The sequence below is a fragment of the Phacochoerus africanus genome, chromosome 3, assembly GCF_016906955.1.
Source record: "Phacochoerus africanus isolate WHEZ1 chromosome 3, ROS_Pafr_v1, whole genome shotgun sequence".
NCBI classification, from domain to species: Eukaryota; Metazoa; Chordata; class Mammalia; order Artiodactyla; family Suidae; genus Phacochoerus; species Phacochoerus africanus.
In genome coordinates, this window is record NC_062546.1 from 201,865,122 (window position 1) to 201,880,610 (window position 15,489).

At 46.1% G+C, this 15,489-nt stretch overlaps 1 long non-coding RNA gene across 1 annotated transcript; it reads left to right on the forward strand.

The window, feature by feature from the left end:
* The first annotated feature begins 655 nt into the window (after positions 1 to 655).
* Positions 656 to 12,398, forward strand: LOC125123677 (uncharacterized). Its single transcript, XR_007134115.1, has 4 exons — positions 656 to 941; positions 5,653 to 5,716; positions 10,837 to 11,033; positions 12,144 to 12,398. It is a non-coding gene; the product is annotated as an uncharacterized LOC125123677 (long non-coding RNA).
* The last annotated feature ends 3,091 nt before the right edge of the window (positions 12,399 to 15,489 follow it).

A 15,489-nucleotide genomic window follows, 5' to 3' on the forward strand; every position in this document is an offset into this window, starting at 1 on the left:
TCACTACCCTGGACCTGGTCCTTCCCCACTGGTACCAACTCCTTTGTTGCTTGAAAGTGACCACAATGGTGATGGGCCGTGATCTGAATTCCATCCTGGGGCAGGCAAGTTTCAGCCTACCAGATTAAGTTGAAGAGACAGTGGAACCCCAAATAAAATTCACAGATTATTATATCCATCAGCTGTGCTTCTTCAGTGTAGTGCTTAAACATCCCTCCATTTTTTTTTTTTTTTTCCCTGAAAAGGGCCATAGCTTTATACAGGTACCAAGGGGCCCGGGATGCAGAGAGGTTCTAACTGCTGCTGCAGACAACGGGAGGCCATGGTGTCATGTTGTGGGTCATGATGAGAGCAGCTTTGGCATTTCCATGGCTGCCTTTGGTGGCAGGGTGGCCTCTCTGATGGGGTGGCCTCAAGTCTGGAGGCAGCAAGGTGAGAAAGGAGGCTTCTGCAAGAGCGGAGCGCTTGCGTCTGGGCTGTAGAGCTTTGGGCAGATTCAGGAGTTATCCAGACACGGGATCAGTGGGGACAGAGGCTGTGCAGTCGCTGAGCGGGAAGCAGACAAGGAGGGACAACACCCCTGAGCTGGATTGACCAGCTGGACGGGTTATGGTCTCGTGACTGAGCTGGGAGAATGTTAAGAGGAAGAGCAGGTCTTAGGGGGAAGATGACTGGCTCATCCAGGAATTGGAAGTGCATTGAGAAAAGAGTCAACATGTGCTTGATGCTTAGAAAAGAGAGCTGCGCTCAGTTTGGAGAGAGTAGAGTTATGTTAAGTAGGCAGTTATTTTAAGAAACCTAGACAGCATGGCAGAAATCTAGAAGACACAGTATGGGTTTTATTTTATTTTTAATTGAAGACACTTGGACATCTTTATAGGGGAACAGGGCCACTGGTTTTCACTCCAAAGAAGAGAAATGTGGTCTACAGATGATGGCAGGTAAGTAGGGCCGAGCTGGGGCAAGCGGGTTGGGGGCGATCCCCCAGAGGCCTCCCATCTCAGGGGGCTGGAGTTCCATGTTCACTGCCACCCCTTGGATGCTGGTCTGTCTTCCTCTGGGTTCTGAGGGTCATCCTGCAGCCTTTCAATACATTCTTCACTGATGGAAGCGTCTGTGCGGTTGAGAGGGCTTGTTTCTAGCAACTGAAAGCTGTGAGACAAGCCCCTGACCTTGGGGGACTCTGCCCTCAAACACATTTGGGCATTTGGGCTGATGGCAGCTGCTGATGGCAGCTCTGAAATGATTGTCCCCACTCCTCCATTTGTCACCCTCTGAGGACGGCAATGCTCGTGCTTCCTCTTTTCTCACCACCTCCAAGTCATAACAACACTCCGTGCTCCTTCTTGGGTATTTCTTTCGCCTCTGCACACGTCTGTGGGTCCTGGGAACCCTCGATCATTGCTGTCTCTAAAAAAAGGGAAGAGGCTGGAGCTCCCTGGTTACTCAGCAAGTTAAGGATCTGGCGTTGTCATGGTTGTAGCTCAAGTTGCTGCTGTGGCTTGGTTTCAATCCCCAGCCAGGGAACTTCTGCACGCTGCAGAAGAGGCAAAAAAAATAAAATAAAAATAAATAAATAAATCTGCTTTCCTCCCCACGATCATGAAGCCAGGATGCCAGAGGCATGTTTCTATGATGAAGTTTAAGACATAATAGTGAAGACAGGCAAAATATTAGGACTCCAGAGAGGTCTTCATGCAGGCAAACAAGTGGCCACAGTGGATTTCTCTTTTGAGTGTATTTCAAACCAATAAAAGTCAGCAAGTTCCCTGGGCCTGATAGTCGACTTCCCCTTCCGCCATGGACCCTTTTGTCCCCCACGGTAAGCGGGGGTGGGGGCGCCTCATGGACTCTAGTCTGAGCACAGTAACTGCTTGGTGGGGGCTTTGCGTAAGATGGGATCTCTTCTCTCTGCAGATGTCAAATAAAACCTCTGGGAATACATTGTTGAGCCCTTATGGGAAGAGTGCATTGTGTTTTCCAGTAAATATTTTTATATTACTTGAAAGAGAAGTCATGTTTATGTGTGAAAGCATTTGCAGGATTTAGGGTATCGTGGTTGCCGTTCTCATGCCTAAAATGCACGGTAGGGTGAGAACGGAAAAGCCCCGAGTTTTCAGTATGTGAGAGAGGAAGTAAAGTCGCTGAGCAGCTGCTCTCTGGCTTCTTTTTCTGACTGACTACAGAGGGGGGAGCCACTTTGCCACCACAAGGCTTTTGCTTCCTTTTCAGAGATGCCTTGCACGTGTGGCTGCAGAAAATACACAGCAGGGCTCTGTGAATTGCAAAGCACCAGGTGACAGAATTTTCCTGCTGGTCTACAGCCACGCCGCCCTGAACACGCCCCATCTCCTCTGATCTTGGAGCTAAGCAGGGTCGGGCCTGGTTAGTCCTTGGATGGGAGGGCTTTCCTTCTGACTCTCTGTGGTCCCCTGCGATGCTAGGTAACTGGCTAAGTCTGCTGAATGCGTGATACGAAGGTCATTTCTGAGTTCAGGTGAAATGGGGACTTTGATGGCAGGTGTTCTTGTGAGGGACCCTGGCCTCCTTCAGCTCATTCTGGAAGGATGTCTTCTCGGGACCGGCCTCCTGAGGCCTCTTGGTTTCAGGGGCCAGTGGGGACTCCATTCTGTCCCTCTCTGCCACTCTGTCCCTGCACAAAGGCAGGGGCTATTCCATCTGGTTATTTTATTTTGTTTTAATTAATTAATTATTATTTTTTCCTTTTTAGGGCCGCACCTGCGGCATGTGGAAGTCCCCAGGCTAGGAGTCGAACAAGAGCTGCAGTTGCCTGTCTACACCACAGCCGCAGCAACGCCAGATCCAAGTCATGTCTGCAACCTACACCACAGCTCACAGAAACCCTGGATTCTTAACCCACTGAACGAGGCCAGGGATGGAACCTGCATCCTCATGTACACTAGTCAGATTTGTTTCTGCTGCACCACAGAGGGAATTTCCTTAATTATTATTTAAACAAATTTTTTTAGGGCTATGGGACATGGAAGCTCCCTGGCCAGGGGTCGAATCGGAGCTGCAGCTGCTGGCCTGTGCCACAGCCACAGCAATGCCAGATCTGAGCCACCTCTGGGACTTATGCTGAAGCTTGTGGCAATGCCAGATTCTTAACCCACTGAGCAAAGCCAGGAATCGAACCTGCGTCTTCATGGATACTCCGTTGAGTTCTTAATCCGCTGAGTCCCCAAGGGAACTGCCCATCTAGTTATTTTAATACACGGCTACTTTGCCACTGCAAATTTGGTAAGACATATGGTCAGTTCCTGGTGGTTAAGGGGAGAAGTTAGATTTAAGGCGGTAGACGCGTCCCGTGGGGTTTAAGTTACAAAATGCAGAGACGGGTGGATGTCCGCTCAGCGTGGAGCGGGCGCTCAGGCCGCCAGCTTGCCCCGTCCTTGGAGTCTCACAAATACAGAAAACATGGTAAAGTATAAAGAAGGGCCTACAGATCACCCAGAGCCTCTCTACTCAGATGATGACTGCTCAAAAATATTAGACTGCTTTTTCATTTTTTGCTTTTTCACTTATTTCAAATCATATCCTATAAAGGTATAAGCATAGTTACTGCGTTGAGGTTCTGAATAAGAGTGGCTCTGAAGAAAGGCAGTGTGTCCTTAGGTGTATCTGCGACAGAATGTATATTCCTTGTCCAGAAAGAAAAAGCTCCATAAATACATGATCGGAATTTATTTAGATTGACCCACGAGTTCATTATTTTCTTTGCTCAGCCTTTTTTTTCTTGAATATCAAGTCTTTTCTCCCGAAGGTCATTTTATTTCTTCTAGAAGTAGAACTTCTAAAGACATTCCTTTAAGGAAGGTTATTAGTGAAAAACTCAATTTTTTTTTTGATAGTCCCAAGGATTAATTTTCGACAGTATAAATATGTGGTTGGTACTTTATTGTCAAATGCTCTTTGGGACATGAGTCTTTGGAACAAATTGTCAAAATTAAATGTCTCTTTTGGGGGGATGAAAATTTTCTGAAGTTGGATTTTGGTAATGGTTGCACAGCTCTATAATATAAATGTACTAGAGAAATTTGGACTGTTCACTTAAAGAGGTGAACTTTATGATGTGGTTACAAAAGGCTTTTATTTTGCTCTCATTCTTTATGTTTGGTTGGTTTGTAATTTATTTATTTTCATTTTAAAGTTTTATTATAGCGCAGTTGATCTACCATGTTGTGATAATTTCTGCTGTACAACACAGTGATTCAGTTATGCACATACACACACCCATTCTTTTTCAGACTCTTTCCCCACACTGCACTCCTTCGTGAAGCGGTAATCATCCTGGGTTTACAATGCTACACTGAAAGTTCTAGACTGATTATGTTCAGCGAATTATTCCTCTGGCTTCTGACGTCGGTTATGACAACTGAAAAGTCAGATTTCCGTGTAATTGCCTTTCCTTTGTGGTCGTCTGTCTTTTCTTGTAGGGCTGCTTTTAAGATCTTCTCTCTAGTCTTTAGTGCTCTGAAATTTTAAAATGCTATACCTGGGTGTTGATCTCTGTGTATGCGTTCTGTCTGAGAACTGTTGTACTTCCCGAATCTGAGGATCTGTGTCTTTCATCAATTCCGGAACATCTGGAACCATTTTCCCCAATTATCGTCTCATCCTCATTCTCTTAAGTCGCTCTGTCTGGAATTCCCATCAGACATCTTAGCTGTTCTTATTGGTCCTTCGTATCTTCTCATTCCCTTTTTCATATCTACGTTTTTCTTTGTTCCTATTTTCTTGCCTTTCTCCGACAATTCTGCAGTCTGTGTCTGCAGGCTTGCATTTGCTAATGGCTGTTTCTGCCTGCTTGCTGTTCCTGGTGCCTCATCTATTCATGTGCTCTGTGATATTTCTGAGTTTCTTTGCTGTGGGCTCATAGTGAGGGTCTTTGTCCCCTCTCTGAGGCCTGGGTTGAGCGTGCTGTCTTCCAGAGACTTGGGTTCACTCCAGTCTGGCTCCTGTGTGAACATCTACTTCAAACGACCTTCTCAGCCAAGATGTTTTTGGACCACCAAAGTGGGACAAAATCAGGCCCCAAACTCACACAAGTCTGGCCTGTTGTTATAAATTCCCAGGGGGTGTTTTCTCTCCCTCTAACCATGACCAAGACCTAGAGGGTCAGATTCTTCACCGTCTCTCTAATTGACCTTCCCACAGAGGGAGCAGTGCCGTGTGTGGAGGTCCCTGACCCGACCCCTCGGCTGTCTTCTGTCCCATGTTTCTTGAGCAAGCCAGTCCAGTAAGAGAAAGCATGGAGGACCTCGTAAACCTCTGGACAGGAGCCACTGTTCAACTTGGGAACGGAACCCTGTGTGAGCCACTCATGGAGAGGCTAGAGAATGTTATCCGAGGAGACTTGGAGATGTGGGACCTTTTTCTGGCATTACAGCCAATAAAAACTCACATCAGCACAGTTCAGTATTTATTTAATTGTGATTTATATTTACTGGGTGAGTTTCTTGGCAACCAGCTCATTTACACGTATCTGAACCGACCATATTACCATTTGGGAATGTATTTCCTAAAGGCAGACAGCAAGGTACACATACTTATGTTCTTTTTTTTTTTTCTTTCTTTCTTTCTTTCTTTTTTTTTTTTTGACTGTGCCCATGGCATGGAGAAATTCCTCAGGCCGGGAATGGAACCTGAGCCATAGCAGTGACAACAATAGAGCCCCAACCCGCTTAACCACCAGGTAACTCCACTTATGCTATTCTTAGAACTCTAATTTTTTTGGTTGTTTGTTGTTTGTTTTTGTCTTTTCAGGGCTGCACCCGTGGCAAATGGAGGTTCCTAGGCTAGGGGTCTAATCGGAGCTATAGCTGCCAGCCTACGCCACGGCCACAGCAATGCGGGATCCAAGCCGCATCTTCAACCTGCACCACAGCTCACAGCAACGCCGGATCCTTAACCCATTGAGCAAGGGCAGGGATCGAACCCACCACCTCTTGGTTCCTAGTCAGATTCATTTCTGCTGCACCACGATGGGAACTCCTTAGAACTCTAATTTGAGCAGCTTTTGGTTACAAGTTAGAGTCATTTGATTCAATGAGAACCTTACTTATCTTAGTTCAGTGTTGGAAGGAAATGTGAGAGCGTTGTAGTGAGTTATGAAGAACCTGGGACAAACTTTGATAAAATTTGTTTCTCTGAAAGGAGATAAGCTCTTCTCTTCTGTAGTAAAACTGAGATGAGATGCTTTTTAAAGGCTGAGGCATTTCCTCCCCTGCTCACTCTGTCTGTGGGAGGCTTGTCTGAGACAGGATTTCCACAGAGAAATACTTTCCTTCTGTTCTAGCTCTGCCGGCCCCGGGCTCCACTCTCACCCCCTGGCTTGACCCTTCAGCCAGACGGGCTGCAGAAAAGGGGTGCATCCAGCTTTGCCGGCCCCAGCCTGCCTCCCCGTCCTGGCTGGTGTCTGTAAGCCTGCTTGTAATCCTTTATGGGTCAAGCGTGCCATCCGTCCCCTGTTCCTGCTGGGAGGGTTTTTCCAGGGTCCTCCCTCCCCAGTGGACAGAAGGCTCTCAGAGTCCCCACATGCAACGCCCAGGCAGGTCCTTCCCCCTCGGAGGGCTTTTCTCAGTGAAGCCACTGTCCATTCCTGGGTCTGGATCCCATGGGAGGCGTATTGCCTCCAGGTTTCCAAGTGATTTAGGCTTTAACAAAATCGTAATGGAGTGAAGATGCTGGTCACAGCTGTGTCCTGCTCCTTGGCTCCATTTCTGGATGTGAGAACAAGAGCAGGGTCAGAGCCAATGCTGGGAGACTGGTCCATGGCGCATGGTCCCCCAGCCCCTGCTGCACCTAGAGGGAGCGATCCGCCACTGTGTGCCTGCTGCGCTGTTACTGTACACCCCCGACCATCCCTGGGGTTGGGGGGTGCGTTCTGGATGGGGACGCTCTGACCTGTGGTCAGTAGAAGAAAACTGGCCGAACCATCAGTCAGTCCACTTATGTTGAGGAGAATGATGGGTAAAGAGTGTGTGCAAATCACCAATTTCTCTAAGTTGACAGCATGTTTCCACCTGACCAGCATCCCCAGCATGGTCCTTCGGGATGTCACTGCTGGCAAGGACTGTCTACTGCAGGCAGAGCCCTGTTGGCCAGGAGGCTCACCAGCCTTCCTTCAATGGCACCTTGCACTTGGATAATCGAGGGCCCCCAGCAGGCAGCCAAGCCACAGCGATGTGGATTCTTGATTCGTACCCTGCCCTTCCCCACCACCCTGGTCACCAGAGGGCCTGGTGTCCCCAGGCAGCCTGTGCGGTGGGAGAGGTGTGGGGGAGACATCAGTAATGGCCTTCTTTGTGTCTGTGGCTGGGGTGGGAGGGGCTGGAATCTCAGAGCAGGAGATGTGGGGGTGGGTGGGTGCCCTGCAGCCCATGGCTGCCAGGCCAACGTGCTAACCCATGAGCCGGGTTGGAGGCAATGTCTCAGCTTCCAGCCGTGTGGCTGCAACTGGTGAGTCAACATTCCTTTTGTCGCTGGGCAGTAAAATACTTGCTGATTGATAGCATTGCCTTCTGAGGAAGTCCATGCCTGTGGGGCTGCTTTGCTTTGTGTCAGGCCAGTGCCACCTGCTCAGAGTGACACGCAGCCCCAGACCAGCTCCGGGCAAGGCATTTTCTCTGAGAGCAAGTGACTCAGTACTGAATAGCTGGGCAAGGCTTTGGGCAAGCATGGCACCTCTCTGAGCCTCCGTTTCCCCCATCTGCAAAATGGGTATATTAATACTTTCTGCAGGCTGTTACCTGGGTTCAGAGATAAATGCAACGTGCTGGCAAAGAGCCGATGCTCAGTACCGACCCACTCATCGTAGCCATCACAGTTCACTGTTAAATAAGGCTGTTCCATGTGCCACGTCCACCTGTGCCTGATGCGCCTGGCCTCCGATTGCTAAGCTCTTTCTTGCATTTTGGACGCAGAACCTTCTTCCTCACGGGAGCTCCATCTTGGTTTCCCTGCTCCCTCAGCACTGTAGACACACCTGCCCTCCATGCCTTCCTCCTCAGCCTGCCACCCGTGGCTGCAACTCGCATCCCACCTGAGGGCTGGTCTCAGAGGGGCCTGGGTCACATGGCAAGGGGCTATGTGACTAGCACCTGCCTCTCCTTCATCCTCAGAGCATCAGGGCACCTCTCCCAGGTCCCCTGGGAGGTTGGCCTCCAATGCCCCAGAGCCCTGGTGCCCCTCCTGCCCAGCCAGGGGAAGCTCCTGGATCCCCAGCGTGACATGGAGGCGAAGGTAGTTGCCCCAAAGGCCAGTCGTGAGACCACAGAAGGAAGGAAGTTGTGTTCCTGTCCCTGGTGTGGGGAACTCAGAAGGCACTGAGAGCTCCGAGGCCTCGGACCCGGGCTGTCACACACCGAGATAAGGGGGCCATGCTGCCGGCTCCCTCGAAAGGTGCACTGTCTCCATGGGAGGATGGGATCCAGGCACCCCCCTCCATGTGCTAATGGACCCCAAAGTCAAAATAGGTTGTGTCTGGACTGTCCGCCCGTTCCCTGCCCCTGCTACTTTAGTCCACAGCCAGCAAAGATGGACATTCCTGCCATACCTCCAAGTCCATCAGCTTGGACCCCTCAGCCCCTGGTTCCCTGCGTCCCTGCAGCTGGGACCCTGAGGAAGGCTGAGCCCACCCCACCTCTGAGCCATGTGGCCCTGTCCAAGCGGATCAGGGAGATCTTGGCCGTGGCTCACAGGCCCAGCTTCTGTCTGGCTGCAGGTCCACCCTGCCATGGTACCTGGGTGAATAATGAGAAAATTAGTAAAATCAAAACTAAGCAAACACATCAACATAGCTCCCCCCCACCCCCAGCTGCTTCCAACCACCCAAGGAAAACCACCTGTAGAGAGTGTTTGGGTGTATTTCCTTCCAGGCCTTTCCTCTTCTGTTCTCTTCTTTGGCTTGAGCTGATCACCATGGGCTGCAGTGACCCCAGATAATTTCTCCTTTGTGGGGGTAATTTTATCGGGAAAACACGTAAATGTTTGGGTTAAGGATCCAGCATTGCTAGAAGATGAGGCTCAGATCTGGTGTTGCTGTGGCTGTGTGTAGGCCAGCAGCCGCAGCTCCTATTCGACCCAGGAACTTCCATATGCGGTAGGTGCAGCCATATTAAAAACAAAGTCCAGAATTACAAGAAAATAAGTTTTTGATTTTTTAAGGCACTAAGTTTTGTGGTACCTTGTTACAGCAACAACAGGAAACTGATCTAAAGGGGATGATGAAATAAATAGCTATAATAAGGATCATGGAAGCTAGGACTGTCCCTATGGAAATGAGGGTTCTATAAATATGGAAAAGGGGAGCACTTGAATAAAACCTGTTTATTGGGTTGGAATTAGGAGTATGGTGGGAACTTCACTTTATATATACAGATATTTTCATATGCATATATGTCTATAGAGGTGTATCTGTGTCTAGATGCATACATGTATCTTGGCTGTAACCACTAAGAGTCTGGGAGTGCAACATCCCTGTAAGCACCCTTTGCACCTAGATCTTGGCTTCTAAATACCATTTTCCACTAAAGCTTCTTGGAAAGCCAATTCCAAGCTGGATTAAAGCAAGTGGGAAATGAGCCTGGACCACCTGTGTCAGAAAACAAGGACGTGTTCAAAGAATGATGGGGATGTATTAAAGGAACACCGAAGCCAGCTGCTACTGGTTAAATCAGGAGCATCCAGCTGCAAGATGAATCCTGAGAGCAATGGACTACAACTCACGGACAGGAAACCGCAAATTCATAGATATAAATAAATCAAGGAACAAACTGAGAGTTTGAGGAAGGGTCAGATATTTTCATAGTTCCTGAACCAAGGGGTCAAAGCGAACATTGTCAGTACAGTAATCTAGTCAGACAAACGAATGGAAGGACAGTCTACGAGTCTAACCACCTCGTTGTCTTCAAATGTGTCAAGGTCATGGAAGTCACAGCAAGACAGAAACTCCTAGTCTGACAATGAAAGAGATGTAACGACCCAGGACAACACATGATCCTGAGGCTTCTTTCTCTATAACAGATGCTATTGGGATACCTGGCAAACCTTGAATGGGCTCTGGAGCCTTCGAGGCAGGAATGTCTCAGCGTGACTTTGCTGAATTTGGTGGCTGCACTGGGGTAAAGAAGAAGAATATGCTTGTTTGGGAGAAATGCACATTAAGTAATTAGGGGCATCATGTCTCAAAGGGTTCAGGGAAAAATAGCCTTTGTTCTCTACGTGAAAATTTTCTGTACGTTTATAATTAGTTAAATATAAAAAGGAAAGAAGGAAGGAACAAAGAAAGGGAAGAAAGAAAGAAGGGTCTGTCTTACTAATTTGACTTGGGTGTTTTATGCTCTTTAGAGGTATTTTCAAACATACATAGAAATGAAAATAAAAACTCTATTAGCATATATAAAATCTATACCCTTAAAACCCATATCAGCTGAAATAATTTTATTAGCTATCCTGAGATATTTCTTTTTCGACTGTCTTCAGGTTTAGATATTTTTGAGCTGAATTGGTTTTTCGACATTGAAGCAAAAATCTTTATATTGAAGTTTGTGGAGGGTGACATCACAATACTTCAGAATGTTGCCAAAGTTTCAGAAGAAGGAGACTGAGGTTTGACCTGATGCGCTTGTTATCTCATTAGGCTCTCCGTGCTTTGATACCCTCTCCTGGTAGAAGTTTCCTGGTCTCACTCAGAGATCAGAAAATACACTTTTCTGTGTCAAACTTTCCAGTGAAGTAAAGGTAGAGAAAGCACTGCTTCACACAGAACTTTCTGTTCACGTTTTTTTCTTTCTCTTTTCTTACAATTTAAAGGGAAGAGTGGAAAACTTCAAATATGGAGAAGAGCAAGTAATACAAAGTATCCCCATGTGCCCACCAATAAGATCTAACAAATGAGAGTACTTTGCCTAAAGAAATAAAAACATTGTAGAGACAGCGTATGTGCTCCTGTTTCCCCATCCTTCCTGATTCTCTTTCTCTCTGCAGAGGTAATCCATCATTGTCTTCAGGTTGGTGTGTATACATTCTTTCATCTATGTTGGCTTTTTGTATAGCGCTACAAATAATATATGTTTCCTTTGAGGTACACATTAAAATTTCATATAATGTCACTTCATATGTACACTCTGCAACTTGCTTTTTTTATTGAGGTAAATTTTATTGAGGTAAATTTTAATGAAATCACAGGGCTTAAGTATTCAGTTTGATGAGATTATATATATATCTATATCTATAATCTACCTATCTACCTATCTATCTATCTACCTACCTATCTATCTATCTATCTATCTATCTATCTATCTATCTATCTATCTACCTATCTCAAATGTCCCATACATCCATGTGACCAGTAGCCCAATCAAGATATAGAGCATGACCATTCACCCCAGAAACTTCCCTTCCAGTCAATCCCACCCCTATAGACAACTTTTTGATTTCTACCGTTATATAGTAATATCGCTGTTCTTAACTTTGCTAATAGCTATAGGAATCTTTGCTGAATATCAACTGACTACATGTGTGAGTCTATTTTGGAGCGTTCCCTTTTGTTCCCTTGATCTTTTGGTCTATCATATCAATACCACACTCGATTGATCACCATAGCTTTATATTAAGTCATGGAATCACAAAATACGAGTCCTCCAGCATTCTTTCATTTCAAGATAGTTTTAGACATTTTGGGGTCTTTTCAATTTCCATAAAATTGTAACAATCAACCCCCTAATTTCTACCAAAGAATCTTCCAGGATTTTGGTTAGGATTACACTGAATCTATACACCAATCTGAAGAGAATTCATGTGTTGACAATATTGAGTCTCCCAGTCCATGAATATGGTATACCTTTCCATTTATTTGGGTCTCATTTAATTTCTCTCAGGGCTTTTTGTTGTCTTCACTGTAGAAGTCTCAAAAGTATTTTGTAAAATTTGTTCCTATGTAGTTAATGTTTGATGTTATTGTAAAGGAACTTGGTTTTTTTTTTTTTAAAGGAGTTTTTCAGTTTTATTTTCTAATGTTTTGCTGCTAATGTACAGAAATACAATTGACTCTTGTATACTGGCTTTGTACTCTGTGGCCTTTCTAAATTCACTGATTAGCTCTTAAATTTGTTTTGCAGATTCATCAGAATTTTCTATGTAAATAATCATGCCAACTGCCAACAAAGCAGTTTACACCTTTTTTCCCAATCCATTGAGGGCCACTAGTACAATGTTGAAAGGAGGTGATAAAAATGGATATCCTTGCCTTGTTCTCAATTTCAGATGTAAAATGTTCAATTTTTCACCATTATACATGATGTTAACTCTAAATACTCATATGTGTCCTGCATCAAATGTATACATGTACTCTATCAAATTGAAGAATTAAATCAAATAAAAATCATTTTCCTTTCAGATTGCTAAAAGTTGTTATTATGAATTTATTCTGAATGCTTTCAAATGTTTTCTTAATTTAGTGACTTATATTTATTTTCAAATGTGAAACCAGCTTTGCATCTCAAGAATAAACCCCACCTAGTCATGATGTTGTTGTATTTAATTTTCTTTTTTCTTTTTTTTTTTTTTTTTGGTCATGCCCATGGCATGAGGAAGTTCCCAGGCCAAGGGCTGAACCCATGCCACAGCAATGACCTGAGCTGAAGCAGTGACAACTCTGGATCCTTCACCCAGTGAGCCACACGGGAACTCCTTGATTTGCTTTTTAAAGGACTTTTATGTCTATGTTCACAACGGATATTGGTCTGTAATATTCTTTCTACTAATGTCAGGTTATTTTTAGTTTGGGGTTCTTACAAAGAGTCTTGTTATAAACACTCTTGCATATTTTTTTTTTCTGCAATATTATACCTTTACATTGGGTATATACCTTGCAATAAAATTTCCGGGTCATAAGGTACGTGTATGTTTAATTTTAGCAAATCCTGCCAAAGTGGTTGTGGCATTTTACACTTTCAGGGTACAGCGTGTTGCTGGAAGTGTGGGCTGTGAGCTATTTGCTGCTTGTCTGCAAAGAGGCAGGTCCAGACATTGAGAGTGAGCATTTAGAAACTTTTGTAGAAAGGGGCCTTTGCTGTGGCTACAAGGCCACAGTCAGCAGCCTTGTGTGACAGTGCACACCGAGATTTCTGCTGTCACATTTGCATGATGAGGCCCGGGAAGCAGAGGCTCCACATTGGTCCTTCTCAGTGGGACCATGTTCTGGTCTGCCACGCACTGGAAGTTGCAAAACAAAAAAGAACGCTGGTCCCTCACCACATACAGTTTGAGAAGATTTGGTGCCTGAGAATTCTGGTGGTTCCAGGTCCTCTGCTAACATTCAGTAATTTTCATTTTATTCTTTCTGGTGACGAGAGTGTCCAGTTGTCTGGCCCTGTGATTTTATTTTATTTTTTATTTATTTTTTAACCCACTGAGTGAGGCCGGGGATTGAACTCGCATCCCCATGGACACTATGTCAGGATCTTAACCCACTGAACCACAGTGGGAACTCTTGTACTAGTAGACCTGTTGAATACACGATCTCTTTATTTTTATTTATTTATTTGTTTATTTATTTATTTACTTTTGTCTTTTTGTCTTTTTAGGGCTGCACTCGCGGCATATGGAGGTTCCCAGTCTAGGAGTCCAATCGGAGCTGTAGCTGCCAGCCTATAGCACAGCCACAGCAATGCCAGATCCGAGCTGCGTCTGCGACCTACACCACAGCTCACGGCAGTGCCGGATCCTTAACCCACTGAGCGAGGTTAGGCATTGAACCTGCAACCTTATGGGTCCTGGTCAGATTTGTTTCCACTGTGCCACCACGGGAACTCCGTAGCATTGTGATTTTAATTTGTATTTTTCCAATCACTAAGGAAGTCACACACTTTCGATCTGTGCATCGGTCATCAGGAGATCCCTTCGTGTGAAGTGTGTTTTCAAGTCCTTGGCTCACCTTCAAGGTTTATGTTTTACGTTTTCCCAAAACACTTGCGCCCTTTCCTAACTACCCCCTCCCCATTTCTATGAGGCAGAAGGTGAGCAAAATATGGGGAGGACAAAAACCTGATTCAAAAGTCAGATTTATCCGAGTTTATTCAAGTGGTATTTATGAGCACCGACCATGTGCCAGGCACCAAGTGTGACCACAGGGATACAGCGCTGAATAAAACAGCGACCTTCTTGCCCCGCAGGAATGTCTCCGCTAGAGAGGAGAAGACACAGGATACAGATGCCTCTGGATGGCGGAGTGTTATGAAGAAAACAGGATAACGAGAGGGTCACTGGGATGGGAGGACACATGGGCGACCGTCACGAAAGCTTTTCTGGAGAGATTATATTTAAGCCTGCGACAGAACACTGCGGACGAGGCAGCCACACAGTCTCCAAAGAGCATTCGAGGAACAGAAAACGCCAGGTGCAAAGGTCCTGAGGTAGAAACATGGTCTGAGTCTTTTTTTTTCTCTGTCTTTTTAGGGAGGTTCCCAGGCTAGGGGTCGAATCAGAGCCGCAGCTACCGGCCTACACCACAGCCACAGCAACACCGGATCTGAGCCGAGTCTGTAATCTACACCACAGCTCACAGCCATGCTGGATCCTTTACCCACTGAGTGGGGCCAGGGATCGCACCCACATCCTCATGGATACTATTCAAGTTCATTACCGCTGAGCCACAGTGGGAACTCCATGGTGGTCTGAGCCTTGATTGGAGAGTATCCTCTAATTTGTGTCAAACTTGACATAAAGGATGCCACAGGCGCTTAGGACAGCGGACACTGCTGGTGCTGCTCCCAGTGCCCCTTGACCCCCTTCTAGCTCTGCGTGCCCCTCCGCCACCCTTAATCCGGGTTTACTGCCAAGGCTTGAGACTGGATGAAACTGACCTCACCTGACTGGAGTGGCTTTGCCTGCACAAGTTGAGAATGGGAAGCATCTGGAGGAGTTATGCCCCCCACCCCCCCATCCCCCCATCATTTAGCAGCTTGGATCCACTGGTTGGGGGATGTAGGAACACAAAAGGCAGCTCCCTTGCTTGGAGCTGCGGCAAATGAGGGTGCAATTTAGGTTTCAGAGAGACATGAGGGGTCAGGCTGCAGATGAATTAGCCAGAAATCGTACCTCTGGCTGTCTTTTCCCTGCCCTCGCCAGTTTCTTCAGGGAGCACTTCCTGAATAAATTCAGGTTCTTGAATTCTCATCCGAGAGTCTGATTTTAGGGAACCAATTTGAGGCACCCTGATCTATGTTTTACAATGGTTTTTCTTTCTTTTTAAAGAGGGTGTCTTCTGTGGTACCAGGTAATAGCATGCGCTTTGAAGCCGGGCAAACCTGGGTTTGAATCCCATTTCTTCACTGGTTTTAGGTTACCTGCTCCCTCTGGGCCTGAGTTTCCTCTGTTACAAAAGTGGACAAAAATAGAGACTTTTTTTTTTTTTCTTTTTAGAGCTGCCCACAGCATATGGAAATTCCCAGGCTGGGGGTGGAA